Below are 20,150 nucleotides of genomic sequence, written 5' to 3' on the forward strand. Positions count from 1 at the left end.
GTTGGCTGAAATATTTCAGAGTGTGAAACAAGTAGAGAGGTATTTCTGACAAAATCATGTGCCAAGAGCAGAGAAAGTTAGTGTAATTGAGTTAACCACCCCTCCTGCCCCTCTCTCTCTTTCATGGTGTGTCTCGTTCTGTGCGTGAGTGGGAGTCGTTTCACATGACCTGGAGTTTTTGCCCCAAAACTGCGCTTATTGGTTAAATTGAAAGACAAAAGAATGAGAGCCAAAGACAGATTAAAGGAATTAAACAGACAAATGGGGAGAAAAGTGAAGGAAGGTGGAGGAGAAAAAAACATTACGACACCTAGTCCCACTACCTGGTATCATATCGGGATTAAATAGTCAATGCAAAGAAGAGGAAGAAGAGAATGTTCATTACAGGTGTGAAAATAAGAACTCTAGCAAAGCCAAGGAAAAGACAGAATACGTAGTGCCTCATGTTTGCTGTTGTAAGAAAATACTGTTGAATTTTCTACTTTGTACTTCATTAAGAGTGAACAAAAACAGTATTTCATGTTTTGCCATAAATTAAAAGAAATCCCACAAAGCATCACTGTCACCAACAATATGTGTCCAAAACCTTTCATAAGCTAAGAAAAACATTCCTGTTTCAGCTGTGTGACGATGCAATTCCCAGATAATCCATTTGATTTATGACACGTTCAAAATTCCACATTCCATAATCACCGAGAGGTTTTTATCAGACAAGGAAAAAGTTAACATTTTTGTCATTGTAGCGCATCATAATTATCACTTAATTTTCAAGAGACAGTTTGTCTGCAACACCTATAGCATTTTGTTTCCTCCTTACGTCATCAATCTGTGTCTCTGCTATGTTTTAATCAACATGTATTGCTATCAAACTTGTAGTGCAGTGCTGTGGTTTGAGCATGCCATCAGCGATTTCAGTGTTAAATTATTTCAAGTGAGTCTAATGCCATTTGTGCCTCCGTTTATTTTAATTTCCCATCTAACAGAGTTGTCATAGTTCCTTTTGCAGCTGTCGGAAACAAGGGTGCTCTTTATTTTGAAGCGTACAGGCACATGAGACAAAAATCAAGTTTGGATTTGGAAGTCGTGGAAGTCGTGGAAACCCAGTCTGCAATAGTTGAACAATTAGTAGATTTTGCTACATTCAATACTGTACATTCAATTATTTGACTGAAGCAACTCTAAGGCCTCATCACTAAGCAGACATTAACGCATCTGAAAGCATTATCGCAGGAGTAGGTGTGTCAGCTTCACTTACCTGTCCGTACCAGTTATATTCCAGCATCGTGACGACACTTGTAGCATTCACAAAGGCACGCGATGAAAACTGTACTTGTATGCTCTTAAACAACCCCAAAAAATCGAAGCAATCCCGGCCTGTTGCTCTCCTCTCAACACAACTATACTACTTTTCCCTTTGTGGGATTGATGTCGTCAGGACTTTGGGGGGGGCAGGCGTAAGCTAAGCCATCAAACACACACACACATTTATGTACACATGCACAGGCAAGAGTAGACACACACACACTCTCACCCTGACTCTCCTGTTGAATTTTGGCACTCCCAGGGCTAACGACCTGTTTATAATGAACCTGAACCCATTATTTTGAGTCAATGAATTGAAAGAAATAGGGCAAAGAATGAAAGCCACAGGGCCAATTAACGGCATTCTTTGATGTATTATCCTTGCTCGCCACTCAACCAGACCACTCTGCGCCTTTTTGTCTTTATTCCCTCTGTTGTTCATTAATTATTCTGAGCGGGGTCAGAGTTTGTGTGGCTAATTGTGCAGACCGTCTCTCTTTGAGGATGGCAAAAGATTCGCCCAACACTGACACTCCCCCTGACTGTGCCCAGTCACCTTGAATTATGCCAATTATTCCAATTCTTTGATTTTTTTCCCCCTCCCTGTCTCTGTTCTATCATTGCACTAAGCTGTGTGCCCCCCCTTCCTTTTTTTGACTTTTCATAGTTCAGTCTCCATCACTGGACAATCTCACTCACACACACACAAACTTGAGGATCTGGTGTATGTGGACTCAAGGCAGTTCAAGTCTTCCTCAGGCTATCACTCCCATCTTTAAATGAAGATACTAAAACCATTACAATAGCATTATTAGACAGTATTAACCCATTACAAGCTCTTATAAAAACACAACTGTTTTAACAGTGTACACAGTATTAACAAAGTAAAGCTTGTTAATTGTGTAAAGGAACATTTCTTATGGATATCAATCTCCTCATCCAACTGTCTTCAAAAAAGTAAATAAGTGTATTTCCCAAAATGTCAAACTATGCCTTTCACAATAAAAGTTTTGATATTTAAAACCCATAGATGATCACACCCTCTACTGTTTTTAACATGGGTCTTCAAACTGCATGACGTCTTGGTTGCAAAGTTCCCATAAGTGCTGAAAAGGGTTTGTGTCTCTGGATTTTTCACAGTCTGAGCCACTTTTAACGGACCATTGGTAACGCATTACTTAAATTAGGATGAAGATGAACTATACTGGTTCGCATCACTGTTTGAACAGTTTTAGGAAACATATTGCACTTATCTTTGATATGGAAATATAGCTAGCTGCGCAGTCCGCCTCAGAGGAAAAACATTTCGACATTTACAAAGGATTCCACAAAGATACAGGAAACTAAGGCAATGCCGTTCTACAAGTGATATCAGATGTAATCGGATTAGGAAAAGGAAATCTTTAACATGATTAGGTGAAAAGACAGCATACAGTTTCCTGGTTTGATTATTTTTCAGGCAGTGTATAATTAAGTTAATCTAAATCATGACTATGGTGAGTTACATCACAAATGTGTTGTTTTTAGAAGGTCTTTGGAGGCAGATTACACAGCAAAAAAAGACTCGGGAAATGTTAATCATAGTCAAATTGTAATGGTTTCTTGTCTAAATTAACATTATTTGATTTAGGGGTCATTTTCTTCATTGAAATCGAAGTATCATTGTTATCTTTCCCTGATTCAGGAAGATTACTTTTACTTAAAAGTGAAATATAATTGAACCTATTAAGGTCAACATTTTTTGTTTAATCTGAAAAATGTTGCTCTATGGCTCCTAATCAGCTGTCCTACAGACACCTGCCAGTTACTGTAAAATGCCAACTGCGTTCTAGGACATAAAGTTTGGCCATATTTCTCAGACCTTTTTTCTCTCTTAATGTTTCTGAAAAACATTAATCTAGTAATAAATGTGCACCCGATGAAGATTGATGATAATTAATATTTGAATTATGATGGCTATCAGGCTAGACTTCTAGCTGTATCGCACATTCGATCTTGTATCAGTATCTTCCCCCACGCAATGTGTAAATACAAGACACATTCATGTAAACGGTTCCTATTCCACTAACCTCGTGATAAACGAGAATATTTATAACCATCGAGAAATCAGTAATATGCAATAATAAAACTATTTGTAATCTTTAAACTTACATCTATGACTCTGAAACTCCAGATAACATCTATTCTTTCACTTCCTGTTAGATGTCAACTGTCTTCCGTCACATCACTGAAAGCCGATGCTAACCTTTTGTCCCCAAAGTCCTTTTGGATGTGTTTTCTTCAAAGGGAGTCCCGTGTAGCACCTCTGGCTATGGGCAGCCCTGAAAGGTTATGTCCTCAGGCCACGTCTGTGTCACTGACGCCACTGGCTAAACACTGTGTCGCACTCTGACCTCCATAATTTGGTGTGTGTACTTCAAACACAATGCGATATGTTAGGAAATGTGTTTATTCACATTCTTGTCGAGAGGTTTGGTATATATTTTGGATGATCTCTCCCTCTACTTTTTTAAACGTTGGTCTTCAAACTGCAGTCTTGTAAGTGCTGAAACACAGTCCGAGCCACTTTTAACGGGCCGTTTGATACGCATTACTTAGTTTAGAATGAAAAGGGGGCGCATCACTGTTTCTAAAGGGGGCTAGTCTGTGGTTTCCTACTGTCTTTTGGCTTGAGGTCGTATCACTGTAGATCATATCTTGTGGTTGATTTTCTACCGGGGGAGGTGTTGGTGCAGGTGTGCATCCTGGTATAAATAATGGGAAAGTAATTGCTGGTTTGGCTTCATTTTTGTATCCCATAAAAAGTCAAAGAAAGTCTTTTTGTTCTGTGTTTATCTACTGGATGAAGATTGCTTGTCTGACAATGAAGATTTCATGGAATGCAAATCACATTACCCTTGAGAAATTGCTTAATGGGGTGTGATATATATCCCTCTTTTTTGACTCTACAAAATCAAAGAATATTTGATCAATTTCACTTATGCTTTTAGACCAAATCCTTTATTTAATATCCTCTTTGTTCTATTATTGTTTGCTGCAATGCGACTGTGTAGTCACTGTGACTGTATCTGTGCATACGGCACATGGCCACTCAAACTCGCACATATCTCTTCGTTTCGATGAAGTATCCAAGGATACACACTGGATATCCTCATACAAGTATCACAAACATACACATACAGGCACACACACAAACACACTAGGGGTTCCCGAATACCAATTATGTTGTTCTTGGTCCCCCCTCTGAGCTTATCTAGCCTCCTGGGAGACCTCCAGCCCACTCCCTCCTTCTTCCTTAAGCACAGATCCCCAAACCCAGCGGGAAGTCTGGTCCCAATGCACACAGTCCCTGCTCACTCGCTCCCTGATGCACACTGTCCACTTCCCCAGCCACACACTAACACTACTACTCTCTACACATTGTACCTTTTTTTCTGCCCCCTTTTGAATCCTATTAGTGCGTGAACTTAGTTTAACTGAAAAAGACTGTCGACTTCACTCAATTAGGCCTAATAGGATTAGGTTGCTGTTATGGGCTCTGAGGTTTAAATAGGAATGGAATTTTGGCAGACACCTGCTCCATCTATTGCATTAAACTTTTAAAGGCTGTGTAGTATGCAGGGGCCCCTGTGATGCCCAGGGTTGAACGGTTGGATGAAGGGCTCTGGGTTTTAGTCTTGATGGCATCAGGGGAAGTGTGGACCAGTGGTGAAAGAGGGCATCAGTGAGTCAAAAGGTTGAACGTACAGTCGGTAGTTTCAGCTCAACAGTCAAAATGCATGTTGACCAAGGCACTAAATCTACTTAAGTACCCACAGTCGTGACGTTGTGCAAAAGTAACAGTGGACATTGATTTTAGGATGTTTAATACTTTGTTTATCGATTTTCACAGAAATTATAATGGTGATATAATCACTGGAGTGGTTCTTTTTGTGAGACCCACAGAATGGCGACTCTTCTCTAGATAAATGATCTTGCTGATCACCTCACTTCGATTTAAGACTTTCTCAGTTACACTTTATATTAATGTATATTATATATATTAATATACCAACATCTAATCTGATCAATTTAAGAATTTCAGTTTTCGGAGTACATGGTGAAGTACAGTAGGCTACAGCTGGTAATTGAACGTGTCGGATACATTTGATCAAGCTTCCATTTTTTGCTTGTCGTTAATAACACAAGCAGTTACAGCCGTTCTGTCATCTTTAAAATCTGTGTAAAACTGTGAAAAATTCCTGAAGGGCCGCAGTTAAACCACAAACTCATTCTCTCTGATGTTTGGGATTGTGGTCGAGGGGAAGGCGTAAATGTAAAGAGATGTGGATAGATAAGAGTGGGAGTATAGCGTAGAGGGCTTGATGAGGCCCATGCTGTTAAGATAATTACTAACAGTCATTGTCTCTTAATGCACTGAGAACAATGGCCTTTTACCATGTCACTGATCGCTTTACTGCGTGATCTTATCCACACGAAACCTAATCACTTCGCCATCCACCTTTGTGAAGTATAACGAAACATTTTGAAACATTCTTTTCGGATTTTAGCTTCGTATGTATATAGATGTTGATTAGTATAGGAATTAAGAATCAGGTTGTAAACTAATGTATACAATTTCAGCATCACAAAAATAGAATATTAACCATCAAAGTTAACAAATACATACAAAATATAATCGCTTTGGCCCAGAAAAAAAGCATAAGGAAGGCGGGTAAAGAACTAAAAAATCAATTGGTGCAATCGTGTTTTCAATATAAACTTGTACGAATCAATTATGGGCCACAGACACACTCTTGAGAAGAAGGATGTACAGCATGAGCTACATTTCCCATCAACTGATGGGGTCAGTCCAGGTCAAAACATTAGCCCTCACTGACTGTATCTCTGCCATTCAAAAAGGGAAAGATGTAGATAAAGAAGTTCAGACGGACAACAGCCCTCGCCATTCATTTGATACTTTCTAGAGCTGTAAAATCCTGTGTTAAAGTACAACTATCCCTTAGAAAGTAAGCATATATAGTACTAAATTGTTTTCCCAATTACATTGGGGTGTCAGACGTAAATGCTGGCTGGATCATGTTCAGAAGTAATGGTTTTTTTGAGTGAAGAAAGCGCACCAAAGTTGCAGCCAGGTGATTGGGGTAGATAGTGCGCAGCGTTGGGCAAGTTAATCAGGAAGTGAACAATATAGTTGTTACAAGTAGATAATATATTGCAAGATTAGAAAACAAAAGAAATGTCAGTGAACATTGCACATTCGCAACAACATTATTGCGATTTGGCAGATACGTTAATTAACATTTCCTGATTGTGTTAAAAGAAAATGTTATCCGGTCAGCATTGCGCTTCCTTCAAAATGTATTTGCTGTAGCAAATGACTTGTACTCGGGCGGCATCCTCCGGTTCTGCCGAGTGAAGCCGACGCAAAAGTGTCTTAAAACTTGCATTCTATCTACTGCCCAGCAGGGGGCGACTCTTTCGGTTGCAAAAAGAAGTCTGATTGTATGGAAATCTATAAGAAAAAGACCAAACTTCTCACTTGATTTATTCCCTCAGTAAACATCACCCACCTCTGCACAGTTGTTATTGAAGACGTGCATGGCTGTTTTGAACCCACCTCCTGACAGGAAGTTGAATCGACCAATCAGGTTGGCCACACAATGCGCTGGTGAGAATTGACCCATCACAGCGTAAATAAGCAGAGATTTTTGTGTATCTTCGCAATAGTATGCAACTGCAACAAAAACAAGTTTGTTCCTAAACTAAAACATATTTACTTGCTAACTACCATTATTAGCATTAAGAAAGCATTAGTCAATGTGTATGTTTCCAGAAACGCCCTAGAGTTTAGACAATCCTCTTCGTTACTAATCACCGTTCTTCCCAGGGGTGTCATACCAAGTCTCATACCAACACCTCACAATGTCTTTCCCGGAGGTCCCTCCATGTGTCTGGATGCTGTGAATAGCTATCTTGGTGGCCTTGAAACCCCCCACCGCCCCACCTTGAGGGATTATGATATGTTTTATCCAGAATTGGCCTGTGTTTTTGTTCCGAGTGTCAAGTATGGAGACAGTCTCAAGGCCTGATCTCTCTTGTTGTAAGAACAATCGGCATATGAGGATGTCAAGGGTGAGCTGCAGGGGTGACGGTGTGTGTGTGTACGTTTGTGTTGTTAGGATGGAGTTATGTTCAGTGTGAGACACTAAAGAACTGAACGTGAAACATTTAGAAAGCCATTCTGTCTAATCCGATTAGCGTTTCAGATAACCCTGCCTCATCAGACGGGGTCAAGGGAAAAACCTCTGTGGAAAATCTCTCCAAAACAGAACCATTTCATCACTATCATTAAAAAAAGAGATGCCATTGCTGTCATAGGCAACATCGAAAGTTGGTCGGAACAGTGTCTAAATGTTCTTTTGTTGTGCAAATAAATTATATATTCATTGCTGCTGATCCAAAATAAGATATTTAAATGTCTATTAGGCTATAGCTCTACACATCCATAGAATAAATAATGCATACAAACATTATCCAGGAACATAGAAGCCATTAATGTTAATTTACACACAATGTTTCCTTTACACACGTTAATGGCATGCCATGCCAACAACTTAGAAAATAACTTTCTTTCACAGTGTATTACCTATGTATAGTTGTGCTTGTGTAAGGGTGAAGAAAAACAAGCGAGACCATTGTCCCTCGAGGCATGAATTTCTCAGGTCACATAGAAAACAATTTAAGTCTGAGGCTTCATTTGATTAGCTAATTTCATTTACAGTACGCTGTGTAAATCAGTCTGCTAGTTGAACATGCAGAGAGGGTCAAACAAACAGGTTTAGTGCAGTTGGGCTGTAAAAATGGCCCAAAACTATTAGCTGTGGTTTAATATATATACTGTATATAAGGGACTCTCTACTTTGACCACCCTGCATTTTGGGCTCACCAATCTGAAAAATGGTTAACATGCCTACAAATTTTTATTTGAGGGGACTGAACAACACAAGAAGATGACCTCAACCTGAACCTTGCTGAACTGTTATACCATCTATGGGATGAACTGTTATACCGTATAAGGGATTTGTGGTTGCCGGTCTTAGCATGTGTGTTTGCCATTGACATATTCAATGTTTCCAGCACATTGTTCCGTCTATCTGAATCATTACACGGGACTTCTGGCCGTCTTTATCCCTCTATTCATGCATCCGTGCATCCAGTCCAGCGGGCAAACAGCTGTCCAGGCAGCCCAGGCGCTCAGCCAGTCCAGATGGGTGGTCCAAACCAATCTGCTTTGGCCTGCTAGTGTCCCCGCCGCCCTGACACCCTCCTCTTTTTCTGGGCTCTCTCCCTGTCTCACGCATTCCTCTCAATTCTTCTCCTCTCCTGATATGATTGAACTGAGTGCATTTGCACAGACAAAATGGAAAAATTAAGTGTGTTAAACAAACCATTGCCTTTTTCTTTGCCACGGTGTGAATTGTTGCAATTTTCACTTTGGCTTCATTCACCACCCAACAACACGCTCAAGTTATGTGTCTGCTTCCACCGTGACTCACAGGCTCTGCCATGGATATTAGACAAACAAGTCTTGAGTTGTAGTGTTACTCGCAATGCTGCAGTTTCAGAACACTATTTGAAAATGCTACTGGCCCCAACACCAATCTGTTACCCACAGACATATTTTGACTGGTTTCCAACGAGTTGTTTCATGTCTTTAATTAACCTATCGTGGCATTGCTGGCAATGTTTTCTACCCCCCTGCTGTGTGTACATCAGGAAATATTTGCTCAAATATGAACTAAATGTACATTTTCAGGAAATTGATTGGACATAGTTTAATGCTAAAAACATCTACATGTTAGCAAATTATCAACTCAGTCCATCATTTTTTCTCAATGGCTTCGTGCAGGCATTGCTGTTCGTTTCATTTGGAGAATGAATCTCTTCACCTTCACCTCTCTTCCTCCGATGATTTTGAAGGGGAAACTTGTGCTGTGAGGCCAGTATTGACTCACAAACACACAAATGCATTTGCTCATTCACACAAACGCGCACACATCAAACACCGGAGCAACTTTAGCACATGAAAGGCCTCCTGCAGAAGAGAGAAAACATACTGCAACAATGCTTTGAAGTCTATCAGTCATCCATCTAATGTAGGGATGTTTTCTGTTCCTCCTCCTCTGATAGTCTGATTCATATCTCCCTTCCAGGAATTCCCTCCCTAAAGCCTAAGAGACGACTACTGTCGATCTGGAAGTCATTTGGCTCCTTTCACAATAGCCCAGACGTATCCTAAACATCCAAAATTCAGTCTCACTTTTGCATCAAAGCAGGAAAATAGATCCGATTTTTTTTCATGTCCGAAATGAGGTCTGCAATCTTGTGCAATCTAAAAGAAATGCGCAAATATGCACGAGCACATGAATACACACAGTATGCATGCGTCGAATGGCACACAGTAATTGCAGTAGCCAGTTATGGCTCAGTGATCTGTCGGCACATTGTGTGGGGGTTTTCAGTTGTCTGGACAATGGTCCTACGATTGCCAGAGACTGAATTCCAAAGAAATGCCCCCTAAAACACAGGGTTCATTCAAATGTTTGGCGACGTGTGTCAACAACAGCAATAGAGTCACAATCAGGCTCGTATGTATCAACCGCAGATTGTTACACTCAAATGTGTTGCCGCTAGAAGCACCATTTCAGGAGACTCGCATCTGTGAAATAAGTAGCCTTTCTACAGAGATCTTCACTGTAACAGCCCTGTTTCATTAACCTTTTTATTCAAAGGCCTCTAAACGGCTGTGATGAGTGGACAACAATGTGTCATTGATGTTGTTTGCATAGAAGAGAAGGTTCACCTGCGGAGTCCCGCTGTGTTTATGGCCTGGCTGGGTGTCATGTTTATGACAGCTGATGCATGTGATGGAGCTCTGTAATTATACATTTATTTAACCCTACGGTTCAGTAATTATATGCCTGTAGTTGATATATAGGCTATTAGGGGAGCTGTTTGAATAAGAAAAACTCACAATGATGGTGGATCATTAAAAGCAAACTAGTTGTTTGCATTGTGATCACAGTTATTTGTCTGGACTACAAATGAATGCAATGCAATGTAAAGAGATTGGGAAGAACAAAGGGGGAGTAATGCACATAAAGAAAAGAAAGCCACGGGAGGTGCTTAACAGCTATTTAGAGATCAGTTGAAGTATAGAGAATGATAGGGGTACATAATGATCTTTATACATCTATATATATATATAATTTGTCAAGTCTTGGATTTGAACACATTATTATAATATGAAATTATTTGTGAATAAAATGCAAATGTCTCCAGACTGAAATATTGTAATACTATTGGATTATAATGCAATGTTCACGTCTCCCTCCCGATAAACTGGTGTTTTCATAACTTTTCATCAAGTGCTATCATCATGTCCAAATTTAAATGTTGTTGTTTACTTTGGTTTGGTTGGTTTATGACCAAATACCTGCAACAGTGATGACATTCCCATCATTACAACCCCAGCTGTGCTTTCTGTTTTGTGCTAATTAGCAAATGTTAGCAAGCTAACATGCCGAGATGTTGAATACAGTAAACATTACAGGTTAACATTGTCATTGTGAGCATGTTAGCGTTAGTATTTAGCTCAGAGCACTTCTGCACATCATCACCAAGCTGCTAGCATGGCTGTAGACTCTTAGTCGTGTTGATGCATAACTGAGTCACGAACAGTTTGGTTCTCATTCATGTACATTTTGTCGTAGCTACCTACCTTCCACGTGTTTTGAAATTGGCACCAAACAGGAATTTGCGCTCTGGTGTAGGGTCCACCACGATGAACGGTGCCGCTGGGCCGAGGGGGGCAGAACTGAGGCCAGCTGTGTGGATGTGGTTCAGAATCGTAAAAACCCTGTCCGTCATCTCTCTGACTAATCGCCCACTGGTTGTCTGGGCCTGACAACGACTGGAACATTTCTGACAATCCGAAACTGAATCTGGGCAACAGCAAAAAAATAAAAAATAGCAGTTAGTCAGTAAATTAATCAATAATGGAATGACACTGTTAAATCATCCTTATTAAGGGCAGAAAGGAGATGCAGTGGTGGATGTGGTTGCTTGTGTGTACTTGTGCATTTGCCGGATGGCACGTGTTTCTGTTCCACTGCTTACTTTAGACAGCTGTACATTAGAGCTGATTACAATAGCTGTAACGTACAGTTTTACTGGTTGCTAATCTTTTTAGCTGGACAGTCTCTTGTAAGTCATTAAAGCAACACCAAACCACATTAGCACATATTAGTCACAGGGTTGGATGACGGTCATGGCATGTTCTCATCTTCTCTGTAGCCATAGCAGAATCCTGTACTTGCCTTCAACTGACATATTTAACATCAGTGGATTCCCAAAGAAGTACGTTGGCTTCAGAATCTTTTTCTTTTTTAACTTCCTGTTTAAGGGAGCCACGATGTCTGCTGGAGGCATGGACGTGGAGGCTGTGACTTAACCAGAATCAGTTGATATGGAATCAAAAGCCAACTTGATTGGAAAAACATTGCTGCCAACTCATTCCATGTACATTTTTAATAATACCACCCATTCAGCTAAAATTGTATTTTCTTTCGCGTAAAACAGAATTCATCAAATTCGCAGTAGTGCCAGTTTTCTTGGGAATGTATTTTGTCTTCATTTGTGGCAATACAATCATGTGCAAAAGATGAGAAAAGTCCTAACATGAGAAATAAGAATGGAAAATAGAAACAGATGTAACAGTTTCATCGCACGCATCACATGCAGTGCTTTGCTGGGTGCTTTTAATTAACTCAAGAAATTCAGACTATCTTTCAGTTATTTTTCTAGCCTACCAAAGATGCATGAAGATGTCTAGCATTGAGCATCACTGGTGCCATGATACAGATTCAAACACACCACTTAATTAATTTGTTTTTTAAATAAAGTTGACGGGCCACACTGGAGAAACTTGCCCAGATGTGGCTAAGATGGGGGAGGATACTCAATAGCTGATGGTCCCAGGGGGGGAGCCAAGGGCACAAGCATGAAAGAAAGTAAGTACTTCATATCTAAATTACAATATCTGAGTGCAAATTAGCTGTCAGTGCCACCAGAGTACTAATGGAGAATACATGCAAAATAGGATACTCATACGTTTGCTACAATGCAGAACTGATTGAACACAAAGAGAATGTGTGTGGTTATAATCTCAGAGTCTAGGTTCTCTTCTCCCTCCTTATGTGGGAAGTTAATTGGCAAAGCACACGGCCTGGCTGTCCAAGCGCTGTGCAAACTGTGTTTAATTGCCCTTATTCTGTCGCCAACATTGCAGAATACCTTTGCTGCAGAACTTGCCAGGCAGTTCTAGGCACTGTGTAAAAATGTGTAGATGACGTGGGCATGAGAAAACGGGTTTTTGTAAATGTAGAGAAAGGGTTTTGTCCACCTAGCTGCATTCCTCCAAGAATGGTCATTTGGAACAAGTGGATGGTTTGTGTGGGTTTAGCCTGAGTCTTTGTCTGTGGTTTGTGTGCTCCTCTGTCAGCCCATGAGCAAGGCATCTTTCTTCAATAACAATGAACTGGCACTGAAGAGTGTTTTATGGGTATGGGAATGCCACTCAACTAGGTTTTTGCCACCCAGTTACTCCTGCCCCAATGCTTGCTCATAAAGTGTGGATTGAGGTCAAACATGCACAGGGTCAGAGATGAAAACTGTACCTGCAAGGAATTCTATTTGAATGTCGTACATTTGAATATGCCAGTCCATAATGAACTGAACCATTGACTTTAAAATGATTATTTTATTAAATGCATCAATACAGGCTTTTAAAATAGAAATCCTTTGTGGCTCGAAGCTGTATCTCAAATAATTCAAAGAATACACATAATTTCTCAGTGCAATTTGAAATTGTGTCTTCTGTGGTAATCTCATTTCATTTATACCGGTACTCCAAAGTCAAGAAGTTAAAATTTAGGATGTTACTTTGTAGGAGAGATTTATATCAAGGCCTAAATCTGGTTTAGAGTAAATCCTGACCAGGAAACTGTCCCACAGAGTCTCAGGTGTCCTCTCCTCTACCTGAATTAGCTTCAGCCAACATGGCTCATTGTTGATTGTCTGTTGAATTGCCACGTAATGTTATAAACAGTGTGACTGTGATGTCCTAAAACTCATGATGCCACCACCCTGTGAGTCCCAGGTTGTTTAAGCGTTAAACAACCCCTTGCTTGTTTGACTTCCTTTTAATCCAACCGAGAGCCGACAGCATTACTAAAGGCCTCCTGTTGCTCTGAAGATATATAGGGCAGACATACAAAAGCCTTGGAGCCGTTGGAAGACAACAGGAAACATGGCTGCGCTGCTCACGCGTCTTGGCTGCAGGTGTGCCTCACAGTCTCTGTGATCTGACTTGTTTATTTGCCATCAGTAACAAAACTCTATCTAGATGGGTGACATGGGCTGAGAGCCAGACTGAAGAACCAATTGTGTCGATGACTCCCGTATCATAACACTTTGAAAATCCCACCAAGTTGTTGTCTAGTATCTGTCTGGTTCGGTTAGCAATCAAGAGGTTTGAGGTAACGCCAAATCAACAGCTTCAACAGAACAAGATAGCAGCTGCTCAATCCCGGCAGTCGGGAGATCTTCTAACACTGGGCACTAAGCGCTACTTTCCAACAACATCAAAGCAATAGTCATGAACTTTTTTAATTAAGCCACCTTCTTTTTGAGTGTTAATCAGGAAGTGAAACGTTGAAAGTTTCTCAGGGTGTTTGCAGTATTTGTGCATCCTTGGGACATCCGTCGACCATTATTTGGTTTGATAAATATTTTTGAATCTGTCTGGCTATTTGTTCAAAAAGGAAAAAGGTTTGAAATTTGCAGTTTGCAAGGATATTTAATTTATTGCTTGAATACAACATTTTTGCATCGGATTTTTGCAGCAATTATGTCCCACGCTGTTCGTTAGAAAAATACTTCCACTTTGTGAGGCATATTTTTCTTAATTTTCAACACTATTGCATTTTAACACATCCAATAATAATGGTTGACTGTCCGTCCGTGTTGCGCACTTACAAATCCTCACCCACCCACGTGGAGACAGGAAGTTTGGAGTATCATTGCTGAGGATTTTCTGAGTGTCTGTTTCACAGATGAGAAAACACACACACACACACCGTCTGCCTCATTAAAACCTTTCCCATAGATGTACTACTTTGTACAGCTCTCCACTCATCATCACCTCCAATCTGCTCAACCCTTGCCTCGCTTTGAGCTCCGCTATTTATTCCCTTCTTTCTCTCTATCTCTATCTCTCTCGCTCTCCCTCCCATCTACAGTGGGCTTTGTTGCTGGGCTGTCATGTATTGCATCACCTATTTATTTGCTTTTTTCACCGCTAATTCTCTCTCATTGTCCCTCCCGGGCGTCCCATTGCGTCGGGAACAAGGCCGCCGCGAGAGTTTTGTTCCCTGTGCTCAAGATATGAGTCAGCGAGCCAAGATAATGATGAAGAGCTCAGACACACAGGAGATCCAGCCTCTATCACTGATCACACCAGCAAAAAGTCTTCTGAACATACACCCGACACACAAGGTCATTATTACGGAGTGTATTCAGTTTGTGTGAAGAGCTGAGGTCACCATTTAGAGTTGTGTTTCAAACCTGTGTGGTTTAGCTGTTCCTCGAATATTTGTTCTCACTCCCATCACTTATTAAATACAGCTTTGATGTGACCTCACTTGTTAGGGAAGCCATGCAAAATGTGTATTTTAGTTCAAGAAAAGCATAAAGGGCTTCACTGGAGAGGCTCAGCGATAATGAACGTCTTCCATCATCACTGTATATAGGATTACACATATTAACAGTGCATATTCACACGCTTCAAACTCTGGCTTACCTCTGAGCTGTTGCCGCTGTACAACTATTACTGCATTAAAACTTGCTATTTTGAGTTCATGAATGAATGAATTACCAGAAATAAAACTCATAACTAACATTGCCTCTCTAGTGATGATATTATAGCGTCTAATCTCATATATTAGATGATCTTTGGACTTTTTATATTCCTTAAACATAATTAATATCTAATGTAGATGCTCACAAGACAAACTTGCAAACTTCCATGTTAATTCTTAACATTTTACAGGCTGTGGCTTGCTAGATCTAATGAGTGTCCTGTCTACTGGTGCAAGCAAGTGCGAATTTCTACAGAGCAGCTTTTTGCTTTTATTTGACATTCACAATGTTTTATAACAGACATTATGGGTTCTAACAATAAAGTGTATTTCCCTCACCCTATAATGTGAGTAAGCTTGCTGCAAAGCATATCATTTGAATTGTAAGATACGAGTCTGCATGACCAATACATACACCTCTCAACTGTCACATAACTGTGCAGACTGCCAACATTGCTGGCCAAACAGGGGAGCTGTAATATGCTCATATAAAATGAGACTGTGGAAGCAATAGAGGCAGCACGTGCATTGTCAAATATAATTATATTCCATTCTATACGTATATGTGTTTACTTCACAAGTCAATCAGATCCATTTTGTGACTTCAAAGAGTGGTTTCAGGGAAGAGGCTGTAGACCGTGGATGAACATTCACTTTCGCTTTTTGTCGGTCAAGGGTGTGCACCACCGCTGAGAGGAGGATGCCACGGTTTCGCTTTGAAGTCAGCCCTCAGAGCGGACCATGTTTACGTTCTTCTAGCCCGTTAGTCCCTCCAGACCACCTCTTCTTCTTCTATCACACATCTCTCCATCAACACTGTTCAAATGCTAAATAAATCATCAATTTACATTATTAAAATGCTTATTAGCATTATTATTTTTGTGATTTAGTTATTATCAATGGTATATTCTAATAATTATTGTTATTATTGTTGCTGTTATTATTACAAATATTATCATTGTTAATAATAATAATACGTTTTGTTAATGGTTTTATTTATTTTATTTTATTTATTGTTTGAGGGTTTAAAAAGCGCAGGTAAGTAGTTTTAAGGGAAGCTTAAACAATCATAGACAGGGCACACATGACTAAATGCACGAATGCAAAATGTAAATGAAATCCAAGTTGTCATTTCCAGATTGACCACAAGATGGCGTCGTATACATCTGTTCAACTTCTCAAAGAAGACATTGTTCATACTTGTATTTCCCTCTTGAAACCTACGCCCCTGCAAACTATAATTAAAAACAAAACTTTAAAAAGTCCTTAAACATTTGAGGAGGTGTGTGTGTGTGTGTGTGTGTGTGTCATAAACTGTCCGTTTCCATGTGAGATTACTGACAAGTCATGACTCAGACAAGAGTGGCCTCTACAATTGCAAAATTCTAGGAGTACCCTGTGCATAAACCTAAATATCAAAGTCACGCTGCACACTTCCACTACGCTGCACACTTCGCCAAGTTTGCACCCCGTCCTCCGAACATGTGGCACTGCACACATCTATCTCTGCTTTTGCACACTGCACAGCACTGACACAAATTCTTTCACCTGGGCTCATCTTTGATTAAAAAAAAAAAAATTTAAATGTTTGAAGTTTTAATAAACCTTTGAAGTCTTTTATCCCAAAATTAATCAGATCCAATACTTAAATCTTTTTTTTTTTGTTGCTTCCTTAAGATTATATGTGACAGACCTTTTATTCAAGATTCTTTCAGAAAAGTGACGACTTAGTCATCTTGGCTGTGACTCATCGTCCCATGAGCCCTTTTCACACGTCCACCCTCTTTGCCATATACAGCTCATTCCGTCCACACATTCTCCCCCCCCCCCCCCCCCCCCCCCCCTCCCCAGCCCTGCACACGCAACGCTCTGAAAACAACATTCCCATGATGCAAGATTAGAGAAGTTAAAAAGTTTTTTTATTCTTTATATATTGTAAATAATATCAGGTGACTAAAAATGAGGAAGTAACCCATGAGGAACTTTTCCCGCTGTGTCATTCTGATGTCTCAAAAGCTGCGCTCAAAACAAACATACAACATGCCCACACGAGGACAAGATGCCAAAGTGACAGCAGGAAACAACGGATGCAATGAGAGTTTTAGGCAATTTATATTGAATATTTGTCCCACAAGCTACCTAACAGCATATATAGTAAAAAAAATAAGCCAAGCTGTAACATTAAAGTGATGCACCAATAAATGCATCAATAATTATAATTCAGTGATGTAGTATATATTATGCATAATACATTACTTTACATGTATTTTAATGCCAATACAATTGTACTGTTTTATTTTTAATGCATGGCTTTTACTTGACCGAGTATTTCTACACTGTGGTATTGCTTCTTTTACTTAAGTAAATAATCTGAATACTTCATCCACCACATTTGTTTTTATCTAAAGAAATATTATACATACATTTTGTGTAATTACATGAAATTCATTTCTAAAATTACTTGAAGAATTATAATAATAATGTTGACAATGAATAAGAATGTAGTTACAAAAAATAATATTAATTTTAGATGTCTGGAATTATATACAGTAACTAATTGATAGATCTATTTTTTTTGTATGAATATAACAGGGGGCGGGTTGTGATAGTAGACATTGGCTGTCATCTCCACGGTTTGAGTTTACATAGAACTTCAATTGGCAAAGATTTAAGGATGAGCATGCCAGTTATCTAGAAACTGTTCTGACTCATTTTCACACCACTGGTTGTTCTTAAAGTTCAATTATTTATATATCTTACAAATCTAAATTGAAATTTTCTAGTATACATTCTTGATTTGGTATTATATCTACATAATAATGAAGAGGAAATATATGGATTTAAGAGTCAAAGATGTGTTCCTTCTATACAATCCCATTCCAACCTGCCACTATCAGGCTTTCTGTTGAACACGATGTTCCTTGTGGAGAAGTGACGGTGATGGGTTTCTGTCCCCCTCACTATAAACAAATATCAGCAAAGGCAGCTTTTCTAAACTACATATGAAGTCACATTACAGTCACCTCAAATTGCAGGATAATATTAATTGCATTTGGCAATGAATGGAATGTCAAATTAATTACCTTTTGACTTGAAGGCTATGGAAGACAGGTCCCCTTGGTATATTCTATGTCTGCTTATCTACGTCCAACTTTAGATGTTTAATCATTCCCGGAAGCACCGACGAATGAAAGGGCCCCAAATTTAAACCGAAATGTGTTTCCTCTTTTTTGACACCCAGGAGCGGGGTGGTGCAAAGGGAAGCTCCTACGTCAACTGCTCCAAATCCTAGACAGAAATAATCACAGATACTGGGAAGTCATCGTGTTTCATAATCCCGATTGCTCATAAATGACTCAAATAGAGTTAAAAACAAAAAAGAAAGATTCTGTCTGTTGTACAACTTTATTCTGAGATTTATCTGGAAATTCTCAACCAAATCATGGTACTTACCTGGTGAATCACAGCAGATACTTAAGCTGATAATGCAGCATGCGCACTCCGATATTGTTGTCAAGGTCGATACAAAAAATAAAGGCTTGACTTTCAAGTGTAGACTGAATGCTGTTAATTTCATATTCTTGAGACAGTTTGTCCATATCTGATCAGCGCTGCTCGACTTGAAAGAACAAAACACACAAGTGTTTTGGTCAGCGTTATGGAACGGTGTCATTCCAATTCAGAGGAAAAGGGGCTCCGCTATTGCTTTCACGGTCACACTGTAATCTACATAATGACAATGATGAACAACCCATCAGGGACGATTTGAGAGAAAAAGCCTCCAAATTCCCCTTCAGATGCATGTTGATTGTGTTTATTCATGGCAGTTAGGTTGATGAGGGAGCAATATGGAGGAGGTTGGATGGACACTTGTTACGCGTTACCGTTAAAATAGCAGACATCTCTTGACGAAGAACAAACAGCAAAGGCAGACTGAAATCAAGGCGTCCGTGAAAGCTCTCGGGAATGCAAATTCAAAAGCACTTCATTACTTGCTTTTTCCCTGCAATCTTGTGTCTGAGAGACTGAACTAAGTGGTTAATCAAGGCAAAAAACCAAACTGTGTCTGAGGGGCCAGAGAGGAGACACCTCTGCTCACAGACAAGGCCAAGGCTGTGTATGGAAGTGCATGTGAAAATATACAATAGTGTGTTTGGTTTGAATCTATACCAGATCAGAAAGATCTAGATAGCTAAAAGATAATCACACACTTACATGAGTTACTGTCTTTTAACCTATTTTGTAGTTAACAAGAGCGCAAGCCCCTAAGCACCATGGATAAAAAGATGAAAGTGGCACGACTAACGTTTGTCACACGTTTTTAGATGCAACATGTGAACGGCCCCGGACCATGCTACTAGTGCATTGAGCTAAATGCTAACAGTAGCATTGTAAAACGCTCACAATGCAAAAAAATTATGACGTTCGGCAGGTATAATGTTTACCATGCGCCACATCTTAGTTTAGCATGCTAACGTTCGCTAATTACTTAGCTCTTTACACAATGTACAGCTGAGGCTGAAGTGAATGTTGTTAGTTTTTTTGCAGGTATTGCTCATTGAGGTTTATGACACGTTCAAGGGACAGTGTGTATGATTTGGTGGCATCTAGCCAAAATACCCCTCCGCTCGCCTCTCCCTTTTCAAGACTGTGGTAACGTCAGCAGCCGAGGGCAAAGCTGTGCTAACGCCGTTAGCATCCCTTTGGGGGTGGATGTCTATGCCAAATTTCAAGGCAATTCATCCAATAGTTGTTGAGACATTTCACTCAAAAACACAAACATGAACCTCATGGTGGCACTCAAGGAAAAGTTAGGGGATCATCACAGTCATTAGGATTCATCCTTTGAGAATCATGGATGTCTGT

This window comes from Anarhichas minor, unplaced genomic scaffold (genome assembly GCF_050575085.1).
Source record: "Anarhichas minor isolate MPS153535 unplaced genomic scaffold, ASM5057508v1 ptg000045l, whole genome shotgun sequence".
Lineage (NCBI taxonomy): Eukaryota > Metazoa > Chordata > Actinopteri > Perciformes > Anarhichadidae > Anarhichas > Anarhichas minor.